At 47.1% G+C, this 21,541-nt stretch overlaps 1 protein-coding gene across 7 annotated transcripts in view; it reads right to left on the reverse strand.

The window, feature by feature from the left end:
- The window catches only part of Dlgap1 (DLG associated protein 1), a 672,355-nt gene that overhangs the window by 86,202 nt on the left and 564,612 nt on the right, over positions 1–21,541 (reverse strand). The gene's annotated exons all lie outside the window — the stretch shown is intronic.

Below are 21,541 nucleotides of genomic sequence, written 5' to 3' on the forward strand. Positions count from 1 at the left end.
GCCTATCTCTTAGCGCCCTTCTCTGAACTGGTTGGGCAAGGAGCTGTTGTCTCAGTCTGCAGGCTCAACTCTTGCCTTTGCACGCGAAACAATGAAATCTCGCTGCAGATGCTGCTGACGTGAGTACTGTGTGTTAACCTGGGTATGTCAAGTTGATCGTGGAGAAAATCGATAATGCCCATGACTGGACTGCTTTTTTAGTATTTAAAGGTGAAAATACAAAAATAAAATAGAGTAAAGTAGACCTGGTTCAGCAATTTGACCTAAAACATAAGCTTTGTAAGCCATAGCTATAAGGTGATCATGTTCTCTGGTTTCTTTCTAAAATCTTGGTGCGTGTGACACGTATGGACGTTAATACAGCTGCATGCACTGGTCAGAGGACAACCCTCAAGTGTTGTCCCCTCCTTCTACCTAGCTTGAGGTGGTGTTTGACCGGCCTGCTGGTCTGTGCTTTCGGCTGGGATGTTCCTGTTTCCTTATCTTCCCTTCCTGCCAGGAGCTTTGGGATTACAACACACTGCATCTACTAGTAAACTTTCTGTGGATTCTAGGGACTGGAAGTCAGGTCCTCTGGCTTGTACCAGAATCTCCTTTACCCCCAGGCCTTCTCAGCAGCCCATTTTCTTTTCTTTCTTTCTTTATTTTTTTTTTTTTTTTGTGCCATAGCTGTGGTCTTTTACAGGGTGCCCAAGTGTCTATAGCATCATTTGGCTGACGACACACCTTGTCTTTTAAACTGGAAAGATTTCTAATTTGAGTGGAAACAAAAGTCTTTTCAATACCACCACACTCAGCGGGTATCGGGCAGCTTGCACACGGCTTTCACGGAGTGCCTTAAGTAAATATCTCGCTGCAGATGCTGCTGACGTGAGTACTGTGTGTTAACTCATCTACAAATGGTAACAAAGGCCCAGTGATCCTGAGGCAACTCCCATGTAGCAACCGATCTTGTTAATAAATGATTCGATTAGCCCAGCAGTTCAAGCCACATCCAGAGTCCCTCCCCAACAGATCAGACACCAATCTGACCTTTCTCCAAACAATTTATTGTCATTACATCTTTTCATGACCTTAACCCACATATAAACTGTTTTCATTGGGTTAAAGCCCTGTTTGGTTTTAGTGACTGTGAACACTCCCGTTGTGAGAAGCCCATTGTGGGGCTGGGGAGAGGTGTGCAGTAGGCACAGCACACAGCAGTGAATAGCTCCAGGAATAGGGAGCAATGAGCTCTTGTTAGGAATTCTAGGATTTTAGTAATCTGGGACCGTTGTCCAACAGGGCTGAGCATTGACTAAAACACACAATGAAGCCAGGGGGTGCAGGTCAGTGGTCCCATCAGGAGACTCTGGGTTCAATCCTTGGTAGCATTAAACCCAGTGTATTGTCTGCCTCTGAACTATCTAGTCCTTACTTTTGTTTTTAATATAAATTTATTGAATTACGCATTTATATAATTTAAACTGTAACAACAAGCTCACAAGCTTCTTGGAAATGCCAGAGACTGGAAACACTGGACTCTGCAGGCTGCAAGGAGCCAGACTTTGGACACCACCATCAAAACTGCTGTTCCTACTACTCCGGTTCAGAGACGAAAGCTTGCTTATATTTACGGACGTGGTTTTAATTGAACCAAGCAAACCGGTTGTAAACAACTACGATTCCGAGAGTCTCAAAGGCTCTCAAAACCGTCAGATGCAAGAAATACCTTTACATCCCTTCTACTGGAAGCAACAGTCATTGATGTCCAGTAAGAGCAAAAACTGAGTGGGTTTGCCCCTTTTGTGGTCAGACGATTAAACCAAGAGGTAAAGTCAGGGCTGAGCACTAGAGATATTAATGGTCTACCATATTTGAACAGTAGGAATTTTATACAGGTTAAAAATGAGCTTTTCTCCCAGTCATACATATCCATTACACGTTTTTAGATCATTATTCTTGTGTGCACACATGATGTGTGACGGTGTGAGCATGTGTGTCAGAGTGCGTGTGCAGGTCAGAGGACAACCCTGAATTTGCTTCTCTCCTACCTTAGGTGGGTTCCTGGGATCAAACTCAGGTTGCCAGGGGTGTCCTGTAAGCACCTCTGCCCACTGAGCCGTTTGCCTGTCCCTCAGTCATATTCCTTATTGTATGTAACTGTGGGGTCAGCAAATGCAGCTCTTTAAAACAATGGACACGACATGTGTGCAGAGACAGCCTCGATGAAGAACACCTACTTAAATCCCAGGGCTGTAAGTGGCCTTGGAGGGGAGCCCAAAACTGCACTTACTGAGTGAGAGAAAAAAAACATTAAAAAGTTAAAAAACAAACAATAGTATGACTTTAGAACTTTCCTTATGAACATTATTTTCACAGAGGCATTAATGAGTTATTAGTTTCAAATGGGTGTTTCTTATTTTTTTTAAACAACAAATGAGGTTTTTCTCTATGTCAGGGTAGATATTTCTATTTTGAAGAAATTATAGGGAAAGTCTAACTTAACTAAAGCGCAATACATGGCTATTAACATATATGATTACACAATGACAGAGGAAGCATCTTTTATCTTCAGATGCGCATATTTGGAAGTCTTGGAATATTTACGAGGTGACTGATGTTGATGTTGTAAAGTACACACAGTGTTGCTGACTTGCAGACACAAGCTAGACGTGAGCTGTAAGCGGCCAACACTGACGTTGCCTGGATTCAGGGTTAGTCACAGCACGTACATGTATGCAGATACAGAGAATGAGGCCCACCACTTCCCAAAAGGTTCACTTCTTCACAGGGTGCGGGAGGTTTAGAAAAAGATGAAGAGAAGAGAAAGCCCACATTTTCCCCCTGAACTGGTTATCTGAGCAAGGCAAACTCCTCACGGGGTGGAGATCTGTGTGGAACCCACCCCATCCTTGTCCTGAGGTTGGGAGCTAATGGGCAGCCAGGTGTGTTTCCTTTTCCTCGGCCGACCACTTCCAAAGGCAGTTGTGCCTTTCTTCAGCTGTGTTGGCTCGCTCACAGTTCTAGGGGTTGAACTAGACATGTATGTGATCCTTTGGCTATGTGCTGTAGGACATGGTCTGTACCCTGTCACTTGTAGTTTAATAAAACGCCGATAGGCCAGTAGCCAGGCAGGAAGTAGAGGTGGGACGATGAGAACAGGAGAATTCTGGGAAGAGGAAAGGCCAGTCTGCAGTCCACACAGAGGAAGCAAGATGAGAATGCCTCACTGATGGAAGGTACCGAGCCACAGGGCTAACACAGATAAGAATAATGGGCTAATTTAAGATGTAAGAATTAGTTAATAAGAAAAGCCTGAGCTACTAGGCCAACTAGTTTATAATTAATGTGAGTCTCTGTGTGTTTCTTTGGGACTAGATGGCTGTGGGATTGGGCAGGACAGAAATCTCTGTCAACAGCTATGCTTGCTCGCTGCAGTCCTAGGGGGTGAACTAGACATCATGCATGCAATTCTTTGACTGTGTTTGCTGGCTGCAGTCCTAGGGGGTGAACTACACATCATGCATGCAATTCTTTGACTGTGTTTGCTCGCTGCAGTCCTAGGGAGTGAACTAGACGTCATGCATGCAATTCTTTGACTGTGTTTGCTCGCTGCAGTCCTAGGGAGGGGGTGAAGCATGTGAGGCAACAATCAAGCAGAACACTAGGACCTTAGCTGGTTTTTTGTTTGTTTGTTTGTTTGTTTGTTTTTTACTTTGGGCATTGAGATAGAGTTTTATAGGATGACCAGGCTGGCCTTGAACCCACTCGGTAGCTCATGTAGTCCTTGAATATAATTCTCCAGCCTCAGTTCCTAGGACAGTTAAGATTATAGGTTCCACTGCGAGGCCCATCTCCCTTATATACATTGATTTCCCCTACTTTCTTTGGTGCTGAAGATCAAACCCAGGAGCTTCAGTATAGCAAGTTTGTTCTACTACTGATTTACAATCCTGACCCCCATCTGAAATGATTGATCTTAGCTGTTCTAAGAGAATGAATGCATAGGAGATAGGACCATGTTATATCATGCTAAATGTGAATGACTAGAGGTCACTAGGACCCTGCAATGGCATCTCACTGCTGGTGAAAGGCTGAGCCAGTTTCCAGTGCAGAAACCTCCCTACCTCTCCCTACAGCTGCTCCCAGAGACATCCCTACCTCCCCCTACAGCTTCTCCCAGGGACACCCCTACCTCTCCCTACAGTTACTCTTAGAGACACCCCTACCTCTCCCTACAGCTACTCCCAGGGACACCCCTACCTCTCCCTACAGCTACTCCCAGGGACATCCCTACCTCCCCCTACAGCTACTCCCAGAGACACCCCTACCTCCCCCTACAGCTACTCTCAGGAACACCCCTACCTCTCCTTACAGCTACTCACAGTTCTCACTCCTTTCTGCTCTGAGCTGGCCTAGCTGCTGCTCCACTGAGCTGTGGAACCCTCCCGGACCTCTTTCTCTTCATTCAGACTCTGCTCCACGACCTCTTCGTCAGAGTTCTCCTGGTGACTGCATTCAGAGAAGCGCACAAACCACCTTCACTGCTAGGCTTTGAGTTGACTTCTCTATCTGACATGCTCTCGTGGGGTCCCTGGTTCACGCCTGCCTTCCTCAGCGGGGCGCAGTACAGTGAGATCTGTCTGTCTTGTTTGTTTCTGGAACCTCTTGCCCAGTGGAATTCCTCACGTAAAATGAGCATCCAGTAAATACCTATAAAATATTTTATTTTTTTGAGATGGAAACTCACGCAGCCCAGCTGGGCCTTGAACTCAACGTACTGAGGATGCCCTTGACCTTGTGATCCTCACGCCTGCTTCCTCAGTGCTGGGATTACAGGCGTGCACCACTGTGCCTGCCTATCAAATACTCACAGAATAAATCAACTGATCATTGCCAGGTCCCACGTTACAAAGCTTCGCAGCTCCAGCAAGTGTATTTCTAGTATATTATTTAATTGTGAATACTCTGAGTAGGATACTCAGAGTTCATTACTCTGATTACTGTCTGTCCATTTCTACACAAACACTGGTTTTTGGGTGGGGGAAAGAGTTGTTGGGGGAGACTGAGGAATGTAGAGGGTAAATATAAGTCTTGGTACAGATATAAGGTACTTTTTTGCCTGTTGTAACGGTAACAAGATCTCAAAGAAATCTGGATGGCTACTTGTAGAAAGAATGTGCCTTAATTAGATGATAAGAAATATTAATGGGGGTGATGGCTCAGAGGTTAAGAGCACTGGTTGCTCTCCCAGAGGTTCCCGAGTTTAATTCCCAGCAATCACATGATGGCTCACAACCATCTATAATGAGATCTGGTGCCCTCTTCTGGCGTGTGGGCATACATGCAGGCAGAATACTGTATACATAATAAATAAATAAATAAATCCTTAACAATAAGTAAATTTTTTTTAAATATTTATTTATTTATTATGTATACAATATTATGTCTGTGTGTATGTCTGCAGGCCAGAAGAGGGCACCAGACCCCATTACAGATGGTTGTGAGCCACCATGTGGTTGCTGGGAATTGAACTCAGGACCTTTGGAAGAGCAGGCAATGCTCTTAACCACTGAGCCATCTCTCCAGCCCCTACTTTTTTTTAATTATTTATTTAATTATTATGTAAACAATATTATGTCTGAATGTATGTCTGCAGGCCAGAAGAGGGCACCAGACCACATTACAGATGGTTGTGAGCCACCAGGTGGTTGCCGGGAATTGAACTCAGGACCTTTGGAAGAGCAGGCAATGCTCTTAACCACTGGGCCATCTCTCCAGCCCAAGTAAATATTTTTTACAAAAGAAATATTGACAAATTAGTTTTACGTCCAAGTGTCTCAAAAATCTGTTCTCTACGACACCACCCCCCTGCTCACGCTGGAGCAGAGTTTGTATGGTAAGAAACAGAAAAGAAGGGCTCAAAAGACTGGCTGGGCTCTCCCGAGGGCTTGGGTCACAGGTGTGTGTCGCCATGCCTGGCTGAGGACTCTCCAGGTTTTAATATCCTGATTCTAATTAGTGGCTAGACCGCAGACCGCAGCTGGCGGGGCCCCTCAGAAGGTCCTCACCCCTATAGACTCCTTCAGTAGTGGTTTATTATTTCTAAGATAAAGACAAAAAGCCTTAATGCAAGCCTTTCAGGATGTCGCCGCTAGCCACAACAAAAGACAGCTCTGTGTTCTTCCACACTCCTCTCAGGGACTACCTGAAGCTCCGAGTCCTCTGACTATCAGAAGACAGAGGAAGGACCCTTTGCCCACCCTGTGTCCAATTCATGAAGCCGGCTGTACCCTCTTCCTGTCTCTTAGGGGTTAGAAGAACTGAGCATGCTTGGATGGCTGGTGAGGCCTCATGGAGGTTCTGATGCATGGGACTGGAGGGAAAGAACTGAGCATACTCAGATGGCTGGCGGGGGCCTCAGAGATTCTGATGCATGGGACTGGAGGCAAAGAACTGAGCATGCTCAGATGGCTGGCGAGGCCTCATGGAGATTCTGATGCATGGGACTGGAGGCAAGTCTTCACATGAGCCTGAGAGCAGAGGCTGTGGGACCCTGTTGGTGAGGGGTAGGAGAACGTGGAGGAAACCATCACTTTAACAGGAGAGTCACTGATCCTTTTATGTGGTGAGAAAGATTTCCGCCACATTATCCCTCTAGTAGAGGGGAAAATAGACCTAACAAATGCACGGTTTCACTTGTTATTGTGGGGATTGAGCCCAGGGCTCCAGATATGCTAGAGAAGGGCTCTCCCTCTGAGCTACCCTCAGCCCATAGCATTCCCAAGTTCAGGGCTTAAAATGCCTCTCCCTCCCTGTTAAAATAGAGCTACCCATGATGAGTTCCAGGCAAAGAAAGAAGAGTTTAAAAAACAAACGAAAAGCTGTTATTTTAAGAAACACTTAGAGGGAAGACAAAGAGGCGGCAAGACTTGCAAAGCCAAAACTCAAGAGCAAAGTAAAAATATAAAAAACAAACCAGTGTTTCTGCATTTCAAGAGATGGCCATTATGATTTTTTTAAAAATGAAATCAGAAGTATTTAAGCATGTATCCTCCAAGTTCCTAAAACTGAGAAAAATACTGTAGGTCCCCTCCCTATAAAAAGCTGTTCCCCAGCTCCATTTTGAAGAGACCTGTAGACGTGTCTTGTTTAGCAGACAGATGTCTATGAAGACCCAGTGGAAGGCCAGGAAGATTGCAAGAGACAGATGGGCAAAGTGTACAGTTCCATGTGCACAGCCATGAGATGGCCTGGGAAGACTATTCAGCTCCGGGCTCTATTTCCTATGAAAAGGGACAATTCAGAGTATGTGCCAGGAGTCTGGTAACTGGACCCCAGAGCCCTGAGGAACCACTCCCCGGAAGCAGGATTGGGCTCATGAGTTGAGGAATGGGTTTCAGAACTGCTGAGGCTGCTGGTTACCATGGGGACTCTTCTTCCACACGGAGTAGAAGTGTTTGTGGTCATCAGGTAGAAAAGCTCTCCCAAGGAGCATGTGCTGAAGGCTTGGTCCCCAGTGCAATGTTCAGTGGATTTCAGGAGTGACTGGATCACAGGGACACTAGGCTAATCGATAAATGAATTAAGTCACTGGGGAATTCATAATTGAAAGGACTGTTAGGAGGTGGTAGATGCTGTGTAAAGAGGAGCCTGGTTGCAGGAAGTGGATTTCCTTCTTCTCCTGAGTCTCATCCAGTCTGCAGAAGGCCTGACTAGAACTGGGAGGTGGACTCTGAGGGAACTCCTCTTCCCTCTGCTGCGACACTGGTCTCCTGACTTGGACTGGAATTCATGTTAGCTGTCCCCCTGGTTACCAGGTTCTGGACTAGACTATAGCACAGATCTACCTCTGATTGCTGACCTTGGAACTTCCCAGTCTCCCTAATCAGTCAGCTCTGAAGCACCTTAGCCCCCAGCTTCCAGACGCACGTGGGACAGAAGCGTCACTGCTGAACTTGGCCCAAAACCCGCAGGCAACACTGTCATCTCGGTGACAAAACACCTCAGAAGACCAACGTAAAAGACGGAAGAATTTCTTCCGGCTCTTACTTTTAGTTCCTAGCTGCTTTGCTATATTGCTTTGGAACTGTGGCAGCATGCTATATCATATGTGATGTGCTATATCACAGTAGAAGAGGACTGCTCACCTTTGAGCTGGTGAAGAAGAAGGAGGAGGGAGGGAGGAAGGAGCGAGAGACAGAGAAAACAAAAGGTAGTGGGGAATGGCGTCCCAGGGTCACTTCGGGAGCATGCCCCTAATAATGTCCTAACAGTCTCCTGCCTTCTAGTAGCGGCATGGGCTGGTGACAAAGCCTTCACGTGTGAGGCTCTGGGGGGACATTTCAGATCCACTCTACAATGCAGAGTCTGATGATAAAAAAAAAAGGTTGTTGATGAGCGACCACACATTACGAGACCATACGATTCACAGCAACTGGACAAGCAACACTCGGTGCTCATCTCTGGCCCTGACACCTGTCCTTTCCCCAGTGCTAGCTGGAGCTTCTTCTCCCTCCATCACCATCACTGCCTGTTTAGCATGTGAGGGTTTTCTGCAGCGGGTCCTCCCTTCCCTCTCCCTCCCTTGCTCCCTCGCCACGATTCTCCGGCCGGCACTGAGTTCTTTCCCTTCTGAGCCATCATCTTTGATGATTTGATTTATGCTGGTCCTCACCTCTAGACTGTGAGAACAGTGAGCGAGACTCCCTTTGATCGCGGTGGAATTCCTGGCTTCGGCACAGTGGCTGGACACAGCAAGTGCTGGATAAATATTTGTTAAGCAGATGAATGGAGTATTTGATGCTGCTGATAAGGACTCGGTCCTCACCTGCGGCCTTAATAAGGTACCACTATTCTTCTTGCTCATGGGCTGTGCAAACCTGGAAACCCAGCCACAGGAACTGGGCAAGACCATGTGACTTATTCATCACTGGGCTGTGGTCTCCGAGGGCAGCTGAGCACTCTGAAGACTCTATAAGCCCAGGAAAAAAGAGCGTTTGGCCATGTGTGGGTTTGGGATGCAAGAGTGGGCGGCGGGGGGGGGGGGGGGGGGGGGGGGGGGGGGGGGGGGGGNGGGGGGGGGGGGGGGGGGGGGGGGGGGGGGGGGGGGGGGGGGGGGGGGGGGGGGGGGGGGGGGGGGGGGGGGGGAGGGGTGGTGATTTGTGCTCTAAGGGAAAATGGGGGCTGGGACTTTACTTGAGAGCCTTGGGAAGTCAGTGGCATTCAGACTGTTTGAAGCCCTCTAGGCTGAAGTTAGAAACCATTCCTTGCTGTTTTCCACCCCACATCTACAGCAGAAGGAAGCTGTTGTTTCAGGGCCAGGCAAAGCTGCCATTTTCCACAGCAACTGCTCCCAGAATTTGAATCACCCCGTCCTGGGAATGCGCCTAACTTATGGGTCCTATATATACCGGGTGCAGTGGCACGTTAGAAAGTGCCCTCCTACAATTTCTTCTGCATGGCTTCATCTCCATGGCTTCTGTTAGTGGAATACGTACAAGTTTTATCAGTGTTCTTATAACTTCCATTTTATAATTGAAAAGTGCCTTCTTCACTCCCTCTGTAAGTTCTATCCCTTCCTTTACACCCTAGAGTGTGTGTGTGTGTGTGTGTGTGTGTGTGTGCGCGCGCGCGCGCGCGCGCGCATGAACTTTGACACAAAAACATTGCTCTCACCTCAAAGGGATTAAGAGTTAGATTAAGTTTCTATAGTTACAGAACAAAGAAAGCCATAAATCAAGACACTTTAAAAATAGATTGGTGAGAACATTAGAGATGACTTCCAATAGAAGTAACTTCTGTTATTGGACACAGCCCCACTATATGATGACATTCTTAGCCTCTGGGTTGGAGGGAGCTAGTAGTCCGTTAGTCCATTTTAAAAGGGTGTTAGGGCAAACTCTGGTGGGCAATGACTTAGTAGCTTAGCTACTAAGAAGCTAAGCTAAGGATAGCCCAAGATAATTAGGCTCCAGATCGGAAGCATTACCAATCCCACAATCCCAAATTCTAACTAGTCAACCAACCTTGTAGGTCTGTCCATCTTCCCATCCTCCGTCCATCCCTCCCTCCCATAATTCCTTTCTTCCTTTTCTTTGTCTTTTTAAAAGCAGGGTTTCACTGTATAGTCCTGACTGGTTCGGAACTCAGGGCTCAGAGAGATCTGCCTGCTTGTGTCCCGTAGGCGCTTGCACAGCAGGCTCGCCTTTTGTATGCTTGAACTCCGTGATGCCCATTTCCTTAGGTTTCCCGGGCACCCAGTTCACATAGGCAGGCTCTCTACCATTGAGTCACACTTCCCATGATCTGATTTCACGAAGTGGGTTTAGCAGGGCTCTAGTTGGAGACAGGAGGATTTCCATCTACCCGTGTAAACCCTGAACTTTAAACAAGAGCACACCTCACCGTGTCCAGGTTGCTGAGCAAGCGTGTGCGCAGAGAACGCGCGCCTCATTTTCTAACAGTCATACTGCCATCTCTGGTTGGTGCCCCACCACTCCCCTGGGGTGCACAATGCCGTATTTGTCCCCTTTGAATGTGCAACATTTGAAAGCGCAGGGACAGGAGGCAGATGTAGGCACACCTTTGATCTTTCATCCTTGCGGGCGGGTTAAGGGAGGACAGACACCTGGCGGCTGTTGTGAACTGGAAACAAAATGCTGGCGGGAACCGGAATGACCTGAACTGCTGATGCTGCCGGTCGCAGGGGCAGCTGGAGCTGATTCTGTGTACGGTCCCGGGCAGCACCCCTAACGACCAACAACAACGGGGCTGGGGCCCTAAGGACAGACACTTCCTAGGCAAGAGGCCAAGAAAGATCCGGCAGTTGTGTTGAGCAAAGTCAACAACGATGCAAAGATTGCAACTGTGCACCAATGCCGAAGGACGCTTCAGGGAGCTTCTAGAAAGGGTATTTAGAGAGCTCTCTTTTCTTGGTGAAATTAAGGATTCCACCCTGGTGCTTGCTTCAAGTTCCCGGGTCTTCGGCGGGATTATACTGCCCCCTGCCGTTTATGTGCTGTCATTACGCCGTTGCCCGGGAAACCAGGGCTGTCAATCACAGCCATCTATGGCTCAGCAGCTTCCGATTTACCTACCCCCACTCAGTGGGAGGTGGTTTGACAGCGCAGGACTGAAAAACAGTTTTAAACCTCAAGTCAGACCTGGGAGGAAATTTGGGAATTAAAGTGCTTCCCTCCCCACTCTGAGTCGGGTCTTCTGAGATGTTCTAGAAGCTAGGAAGAAAAAAAAAACTGTCAGCTTCGAATCTTTTAGTTTTTTTAATGTGGTTACTGCACTATGGCTCTTTTCAGGATCAACTCAAACGTAGCCTGGGCTGGAAAAAATTTCCTGACATCACTTCAGCAATTGGCGTGTGACAGGTGACAGATGCCCCTTTGCTGTCCCTTCCCCATCAGTGTGGAAAGGCAAGGGTAAGGGATTGTCCTGATCTGCAGTCGCAGCCAGTATGGCAAAGCTCAAAAACGGCCGGGTATTGTCCACAGGTAACAACCCTATTAACCGAAGCGCGTATCAACCACAATACAGCAAGCAGCCTGACCCAGGCGAGAAGGCAGGTTCTGGGATGAGGCAGAGAGTGTGCACAGGTGTGTGCACGCACAGATGTTTCTGTGCGAAGGTCAGAGGACGACGTCTGGCTTTGCCCTCCTGCACTTTCTTCTTACCCCGTGACAAGGTCTTTCATTGGCCCTGAGCTTCCACGGGTAGGCTAGCTGTCCAACAAGCTCCAGGGACTTGGTGGTCCATCTTGCTATTAGGGGGTGACAAGTGCTCAGATGTTTACACGAGTTCTGGGATCGAATTTGAGGCAAGCATCTACTCACAGAACCATCTTGCCAATTGGTATTTTTTTTTTTTTGGTGTGGAATATTCATAATAACACAAAGTAGAAAATATCTAATTGCAATAGCTGGACATGCATGAAGCTATTTCTACTTTCGCTCGCTGCACTCATGGAGAATGGTCTCCATGAGACCCCTCACTAGTGAGATTACAGATGTCGTTTGGACAGGTATTTCTAGGAGTCAGTGTTGTTTCTTAGACGAGGGTGTTGAATGTACTCTGGCACCTGGATGGGGCCCGGAACACAGTCTGCCACTGAGCGGGCTGTTGGTTTGCATTAACACTACTTATAAAAGCTGCTTGGGCAGTCCATTTTGTACTTTTAAAAACACAAAGTATTTCCACTGTAGCTAGGAATTCACAATGAATGGTGAAATTAACAAAGGAAAAAAACTGAGAGGTCAATGCCCAAAATATAAGCAAAATACATGATCATCTTAGAAAGTGAAGTATATCTGTATATTGTAAGACTAAAGAAAATCAATGGCCAACAGAACAGTCAGAGATTTGCGAGAATACAATGATGATCACATCCCACGAGGCCTTTAAAATGTCGTTATATTGTTAGACAGAATTATTTCCCTTCAAAAATGACTGGTTAGTTACCTAATGTAAATTCCTTGGTTCATACAGAAGAAGCTCCAAGACCTAAAATCAGACATAGTTTTGAGATGCAAAGTAGAAATCCAACGTCATGAAGGGAAGCAGAGAGAGGGAGGCCTGGGGACAGATGTGGCTCAACCATCTCAGGAAAAGGGAAGGATGACTATGATGCTGGAAAGCTATAAAGGGCAGAGCAGAGGGGGCTGGAGAGATGGCTCAGAGGTTAAGAACACTGGCTGCTCTTCCAGAGGTCCTGAGTTCAATTCCCAGCAACCATATGGTGGCTCACAACCATCTGTACTGAGATCTGGCGCCCTGCTCTGGAGTGCGGGCATACATCGAGGCAGAATGTTGTATACATAATAAATAAATAAATCTTTTTTTTTTTTTTTTTAAAGAGCAGAGCAGAGAAGATCATTCCTGGTTCATGGGGACCTGCGGAAAGTGTCTCAGAGGAAAGTTCTGCATGCTATTGCTGATCACATTTGCATTTCTTTCATCAAATAAAAGTCTTAGAGTTTAGATATAAAAAAAAGACAAAGCAAAATAAAAATAAGAGAGGATTGTCTTCAGGAAGATGCCAAATGTCTACAGAATGGGCAAAAGGGCAGAATGGGAGGCAGCTGGCATTGGTTGTGCTCCCTCCCCCACAGATTCTTCACGTGCTTGCAGAGACTTCCAGGAAGACTGGCAGGAGGCTGGCTCTTTCCTGAAACCTTTCCCTGGTGCCTTGAGCCTTCCAAGGTCCCTTCCTGCTGAGAATTCCTGTTTACTGCTGGGGCGTGCTAATAACGAACAGACTATGTCCCATTTAGGCCCTGGGTTTGATAGCTGGCTTCCATCTTCTCCTGGCTTCCTCCTTTCTCCCATACACTGTGTTCAATCTCTGCTAGGAATGATGTTTTCATAGGCTACAGCCTTGGAAATCTTCACTAAATTAAGGAAAAAGCATCTCCGTGTTGGCCATTATCGTACGAGCTACGGTCAGCTCTGGAGTCCTAGGAAGAATTTAAATGTATTTATCTCTCTGCTCACATTCAGACCAAATTAGTCCCCAAACCTCAGGCTATAAGTGATATCCTTGAACAACAAACCTTTTCCATTGGCCAGAGCAACAAGGTTAAAACCCTAGCTGATGAATTTGACCTTCTCCGCGCTGGACCGTTGATGGAACTGGGAAATGTAATTTTAGATTTCCCAGCACCAGGGTCAGCTCGCCCTGGCGTTGGTGGTACTCTTAATCATCTTTGTCCTTGTGAGTATCAGACAACAGGTATCGAGTGTCCTTCGGAGGGATCTTTTACCTCCTCTAAACGGCGTGATTGAGAAGAAAGGGGACCACCGTTTTACTGGAAAGCTGATATACGCTGAGAATTGCTACTGTCCTCAGCAAACCAAAACATGGGTGGACAGAAAGGGCTATGTTCTTGGGCCCATGCAAACACACCAGGCCACTGTGGTATAATGGATGCTCAACTATGCCTCCCTCCTCCCCCCTTTTTTTTTTCCGCCTTGGAAGTCATGTTCTGAGAAACAGAAAAGAATGTCTTGGGTGGCGATGTAGAAAAAAAGAAAGGAAGGGAGGAAATTTATTTTATAGCTAAAGTAACTTGGAAAATTCTGGAAGAATTAAAGACAGTTCTTAGAATAAGCTCCGTGACTTCCTAAGAGGTCTACAGCATGGGGTGACCGCGAGATTTGTTGTTGCTGTTTTTTAGGTTTTGTGTCTGGAACATATCGTGACATTCCGGGGCATGGTTTGGGAGATCCTCCCAAGTGTCTTCCCCCATCCCAGTTTTTGGGGCGGAGGGTGAAATTCCAGTTCTTTAAACTCTGGGAGGACTCGGGGAAATGCCGTCTGGCCGAGGGTCTGAGTGAAGCAGCCCCCCCCCAAGGAGCCACGCACGCTGACCTTGGGAGGACCGTGTGCAGAGAAGGTCAGGCTGTGGTTTTCTGTCACAGGGACAGAAGCCGGGCTGAGCCAACCCCATAGAGAGGCCCTCTGATCCAGATCCAGATGACCTCTTCACATGATGAGCTAAAGAGTTATTCATTTTTTGATTTAATAAAGTTTTATTTTCTCAAATGTACAGCCGATTGAACCTGTTCATGCATCTTTACCAGCAGTGGGGGCAGCTCTGCCCTCTGCGTTTCTGGTGGAAATTCCTTAGGATCTGTGCTTTGAAACCAGCTCCATAAGCCCTTTACTAAGCAGCTCCTGAAGGGATTTATTAATTTTATTTTACTCCTGTGAGAAGCCTGCAGGTATGGCCGTGAATCACGTATGGTGCCTGATACCCTTGAAGGCCAGAAGAGGGCACTGGATGCTCTGGAACTGGAGTTACAGGTGCCTGTGAGTTGTCAAGTCTGAGCTGGGAGCCAAACCTGAGTCCTCTGCAGGGGTAGCTGGTGCGCTTAATCACTGGGCCATCTCTCTAGCTCCATTTAAAATGACATCTGTGTGTATGCGTGTACGTATGTATACATGTATGTGCGTATGTATGCATGTATGTATATGTCACACACGCATGTAGAGGTCAGAGGACAACTTGCAGAAGTCAGTTCTCTCCTTTAAACATGTGGTTCCCAGAAATGGAACTGGGTCATCAGGCTCGGTGGCAAGCACCTTGATCTGCTGAGCTGTCTGGTGGGCTCACCATTTGATGAGTTAGTGGGAGAAAACATGAATGGGATGAAGCTAAGTGACTCAGCTCGGCTGAATGAACGTGATTATGACTTCCGGCATGCAAGCTTTTGGGTTTAGGAGTTTGCATTTGCATTTAAGATTGCAGAAATGGGGGGCTGGAGAGATGGCTCAGCGGTTAAGAGCATTGCTTGCTCTTCCAAAGGTCCTGAGTTCAATTCCCGGCAACCACGTGGTGGTTCACAACCATCTGTAATGAGGTCTGGTGCCCTCTTCTGGCCTGTAGGCATACACACAGACAGAACGCTGTATACATAATAAGTAAATAAATAAATATTTTTGAAAAAAGATTGCAGAAATGTAAAGATGAACACGAGCTTCCTGAGACAAGGAGTCATTCATAACTTCCCCATGCAACATTTTAAAAACTCACTGAAGAATTAGTTCCTCTCACAGCTGTGAGGAAGGATGAATAGCAAACGGAAGCCAAGCTAATGGTGGCTTGTGTTTCCTGGTCTTTGCCAAAGTTAATTCCCGCCCCCAACCCCATTTTGCCTTGATCTGTAAGAAGCTGTCCTTAGGAGAACTTGGAAAAATGTACTAATTATTTTAACGTATTATCAAAACAACACCCAAGGAAACAAGTCCCTGGCTGTGTGCATGCTGCCTCTGGGTAATGTAATTTAGCTGGGGATCAAAGGTTAAGTGCCTCTTAGCCGCAGCGAGAGGTAATCGTTTCCATTTTGTGTATTTTTGGAAGTGTTTTTATTGTTAATACAGAACGAAATGGACATTCCCCCTCCTACGAATCATTAACAGCTGTGAACCTCCATCTTCGAACGCATTAGAAGAGGCGATTAGGAAGTTCCCATGGCCTCCAGAGTTCAAATGCAATTTTGTCATTTTAATTAGGAGTTTATTCTTTTACCAGGCATTAGAGTATCGTGTACCAAGGTACAGTGAAGTAAAGAGCCATTAGCTTTTCAAGGTCGCGCGGTACTGGTTCCCATTCCTCTACCCTGGCGGAGATTCCGCTTGGTAAGTCAGTCCTGTTTCTGTACCCGAGGGCTCCCACGGTTAGACCGTGGTGCGCACACGTGGGGCTGCGTGCTCACCACTCAGCACATTAAAGTCTCAAGTCACTCTCCTGTCCCGAGTCCTGTGTTCACAGGGAGATGGGCATGATCCCTAAGCTACTGTCTCCACCAGCTTCCTTCACTGACCTCTCCTTCTCCATTGGGAAATGAAGAAGCAGTTTCCCCGGCATTCCAACCAATTTCTCCAGTATTAGAGAGAAGTGGATGAAGTGGGGTTGGGGGATGGGCGGGATGCAGCCCGGTAGCTCTGTATGTGGAACCTCAAGTGGTAACGAAAGCCACACAGTCTGGCTGTCATGGAGACAGCATCTGGGATGGCTGTTAAAACCCATCAGCTCTTCGCTTGAGGTATTTTTTGGTTCTTCAGTATCAAAGCCACTATATAACCTTGCATTGCTAATGTCAAGGAATGAATGTGAACCGTGGTGTAGTTCCTAACACTTGGTTTTCCTCTTTCCACGCTGGAAAATGAAAAAACGTTGAATTACACAGTCTATTACAGAAACTAGTTAGGAAATGGGTTTTAGTGTAAGAGCAATCACAGCATAGATCTATGCCAGTCAGATTAGCGGGGCAGATTTCTGCTCAAGAGAAAAGGGAAACCCAGACAGCCCAGGGCAAGTGACTTATGACAACTTGGTATATAATTATTCACAAGGCTGCGATTCCTCTGCGGCCTTACAGCTCAGGTCACGGGGCCCCAACACATTCAAAGTGGGGGGATTTTCATCCATGGGAAACGTGTTTGTTGAAGACGACAACAGGGAACACGTACTGAGTGAGGAGGTTGCTGGGCTCTCAGTGTCATGGGCACCCAACACCCAGCACTGGTTTTGCCTACACCATCCAGCTTGTTGTGTGTGTGTGTGTATGTACGCGAGAGGACAGACAACGTCTGTGTCTTTATCTCTCTCGACCTTATTTTACCACAACTGCATGCTCACCAATTTGGCTAGGCCGACTTGCCAGCAAACACCAGGGATCATTCTGTTTCTCCCCACTGAACACCGGGACGCCAGGGGTGCATGGTCACCTCGGGTTCTTTATGTGGACTGTCCTTATGGCACATGGCCAGCTTCTTGTTTTAGGTCTCACATGGCAGGCATGCTTTATAGTACTGGGTTGTACATACCTTATTGGAACGGAGAAGGCTGGGAGAAGCCAATACTGAGGGCTATATATTACTACACTCTTTGGATTTGTACTGCATGGCAAAGACGTTTCAAGCACAGGAAAGAATGGACCCCTAGGTCAGAGCATGGTAAGACATGACTTTTTTTTTTTTTTTGTTACTCTTGTTACTGTTTTGAGACAGGGTCATACTATGGAGCCCAAGCTGGCCTTCAATTGTGACCATCTTGTCTTCTGATTACGAACATGCATCACCATGCCCAGCTAGGGGTCTGAACTTCTTGGACGGCATAAGTCAGTAGAGTGAGGCGGGCTGTGGGAACCAATACATCATCCAAGAAGCAACCAGTACGACCACGTGGCTGGTGTTTAGCAGCCATTAGTGTTATATATAGCTCCTGGGTGGCAAGAGGGTCCAGACTTGAAGGACATATCCGCTGGACTAAAATCAGGGACAAACTGGAATCTCTGGGAAGCCAGAGGGGCTGCTGGCTGGGCCGCTGCTGCCAGGATTGAGGAGATGGATAGGAAAGGGAGAAGTTGGCTCTGGCTTCTGGGGCTGCTGGGTAGCAGGCAGTAGCCCACTCAGGAAGCAAGAACACAGGATAGGGAGGCAGAGGCTAGCTAGCAATCCAAGTCCTAAGAACACAAGTTGGGAACTTGTCCTTACAAATGGTCAGGTCGCCTGCTGAAATAAACAGAAGCAAGGGCTATTGGGAGGGCACTTTTAGTTTTGTGATAGTGGAACACCACTGGACTTGAGAAGGCGAGGGCCTGAAGGTGATGGCTGCGTACAAAACCATTTAAGAAAAGGATCAGGAGGGAGGATGGGGACTCAGGCGCCAGAAGGTGGATCCAGGCACCATGGCACCATAGATCCTTGGCTCCAGACTGCAGAATCTTCAACGTGCTGGGAAGATTGCTCAGTAACCGATAGCAAAATAAGACATACAAATCGTCAGAGTTGATTAGAGAGGGGACGGGGCAGCAGATCTGATGGCCCAAGGGGAGCGTCAGGGTGACGTCGTTCATCATGACTGACTTTTCCTTTAGAAGGAAGCTCACTAGCTACGGAAACATTCCTCATTTTCTGGGCATCCCTTAATTGCGCGAACGAACTTTACAGACTGTCTTACAGCCGGTGTTTGCTCTTTCCCCATGCACATACACATAGCGACCACCAGAGGTCGGCCTTGCACGCGAGTAAGCCCTTAGCAGAGCGTATCCCCAGCGATTACTGAGCCTACAGTACACAAATTCCTCCCCAGGGTTCCCTTCACGCCTGGCCTCCGATCTGACGGTTCCTCCGAGTACCAGGCACCGATCTCTGTGGGCAATGGTACAGCCGGGAACATTCTGGCTGCTTTGTAAAACTGTAAGCACCTAGGGACAGAGGCTTTTGAAACAGAAAAGCCGGATGCCAAGCTCACAGGGAAGGTGGTGGCAGCTGATCCGCCTTACTACGTTTCTCCGTTTCTCCGTTCCCAGAGGCAAGTCCGCAGAGCTCCCTGGAAGGGGCTCCGGAAGTTGGCAAGAGAGGGGTTGTCTGGACGTACGGCTTCCTCTGGGTGTGCGCATTCTCTCTTACATTATGAAAAATGTTAGTTTCATAACTCAGAGTGAAGTGGCCAGTTTGGGAATCCATGGCTAGATTTTCTTTTAATTTCCTCTACAGAACTCTAAATCAAAAGATCTGTGAGAACAGTAGGATTTATAAAGCCAGCTGAGCAGCCTGGGGTCACAAGGACCTTCAGGAAGGGATGGCATCCAGGGTTTACCTGGACTGTGTGTTTACTGAGTTGCTGTCATGAGACCTGGTGGGAGGCCTGCAATTAGGACAAACATCTTCAGGATTTATTAATATCGTTCTTGAATGCCTTTTGGATAGATATTCTGGGTAGTCAACTTGGGTAAAGATAGAAGACACGAACACATGTAAATGGGAATAATGAGCGTTTACAGTACTACATTTTGGGCTTCTAGAATGAGGCGATAGAGGACAGGAGTGACTGACTAAAAAGTTATTTCTGGTAGTTCAGTTCAATAATACAGGGTAGAATGTGATTAATAAATAGAAAAAAGGAAGTCCGATAAAAATTATAACATCCATCCATCCATCCATCCATCCATCCATTCATTCATTTGGCATTTGTGTACATGGGCACCATGGTGTATTTATAGAACCCAGTGTTCTCACAGCGGGGATCCTGGGGGTGGAACTCAGGTCCTCGGGCTTGGCTGCAAGTGCCTTCCTCTGACTGACTCATCTCATGAGCTCCAGTTTTTTTTTTTTTTCTTCTTTTTTCTTTCCAGGATGGTTAATGTGGGCCCCATGTAGCTCAGGCTAGCCTTAAACCATTCTGTCCCTCAAGTGTTGGGGACTACGGGTATGTATCACCACACCCAACAAAGAAATCCAGATATTCATTAGGAGAGAAAGACACATAAATATGGTACGGTTCTCCAATTTTTTTGAGCCAAAGAGATTTGTTGGCATGGTGACTTCAGCAATCCATCTGTGGGGTTATCTGAAGAGGATCTAAAATAAATGGAGGGATTAGTCCAATTTATTTTTAGGGAGAGAAACATTCCCAACGTTTCAGACTGCTTTGCTCGCTGGGAAACTTCTGGGGGTTTAACCGCAGTCCAGCTTTTCTTTGGCCATGGTTAAGCAATATTACCTGCTGGAAGGACTTACAGACTGTGTCTTGACAGGATGCCAAAAACATGGTGCTGAATGTGTCACCTTTCTAATCACGGAGCAGCTCCTTACCAAGAGACTGCTCAGTCAGAACAGCGGAACGCGTTTCACGGAGGGACTTCAACGTTAATACGGTTCTACACTCAAAATGACCTTTACCCCAGTATAGTCATTAGTAGTTCCCTCCCCACCCCCCTCCTTTCAAAAATGTCTCCGTTTGAATGATACACGAAGTGGCCACCATGTCATTATCACCAGTCTCGGAGCCTACAAGAAGATGTGCACAGATGAGACCTTCTGCTCCCAGCCTATGGAGACTGATGTGCCCCGTACACACACAGGCTGGACCGTTCCCTTTGGCCTGTCCAGAGAGTCCACATACCTACAGTGCCAGAGCAAAGGCAATATGCAGATGGTGGAAGACAGAATGAAATGTCTCTGACCCAAAGTACTTAAAGATACTATCATAGTCTGCATCCGGAATGTCCCCAAAGGCCCCCTCCCCCATGCTAATGACTGGTTCCTACTCTATGATACTATTGGGAGATGGCAGAACCGTTAGGAGATGTGACCTCATGGAAGGAAGTTGGGTCATTGGAGGTATATCCTTGGAGGATATATTGGGATGCCAGCTCCTTCCTGGCTCTCTGTGATCCGAGGCTGCCTTGCCCCACCATATGAAGTCATGTGGGCCTCACTGCCACACGCCCTAACTAAGCTAACTGATAACCAACTGCCATGTCTGAAACATGAACCAAACGAAACCTGCCCTCCTTGGAAGTTACTATTTCAAGTGTTTCTTAGTGGGAATCTGACACACATAGTATGGGAATTGAGGGGACTCTGAAAATGAAAATATTGGCTCTGGCTTAGGGCAGTATGATGACAGAGCCCAATGAATACTTGTACATGGGAGATGCAGAAATAAGGCCAATGGTTGGCTGGATGACATTTGATCTGGATGCATAGAAAAACTGGGACTCTGGTCTGAGACCAAGGCCAAGGAAACAAGAAATGCAGGAAAGCAAGCCCTCACTTTACCCTAGTCTCTCTGTGGTTTTTGGTTACTGGAAGCCAACAGAATGATGACTGGAAAGTTCCAGAAGTATGCAACTCAATTCATATGATTTGGTGTCAGGGATGCAACTCAGGCCAAGCAAGAAGTCTACCAATGAGCCCTGCTCCCAGGCCTTGGCTGTTGTCAGGGTGTGTTGCTCAGTCCCAGCCTGGATTTGTATTTCTCCTCTTTGAGCCTCCTAACTCCTGAGATCACTGGCATGGGCCACCGTGCCTGGTTCATATTTCATTACTAGTTATTACTAATCTCTTACTGTGCCCAGCTAGTGAGCTAATCTCTATCATGCCGTACCTATGACTCATTCTCTTGCTGCCGTGACAAACCCCTGAGGGGAGCATCTGCTGAGCTCACAGGTGCAAAGGACATGGCCCATAATGATGGGGAAGGCATGCTGCCCAGAGTGGGTTAGTCCATGGAGGAAACAGTGGCCTCACCTGGTT

This window comes from Alexandromys fortis, unplaced genomic scaffold (assembly GCF_014885135.2).
Source record: "Alexandromys fortis isolate MF-2015 unplaced genomic scaffold, M_Fortis_MF-2015_v1.1 scaffold_143, whole genome shotgun sequence".
In the NCBI taxonomy this organism is placed as follows: domain Eukaryota; kingdom Metazoa; phylum Chordata; class Mammalia; order Rodentia; family Cricetidae; genus Alexandromys; species Alexandromys fortis.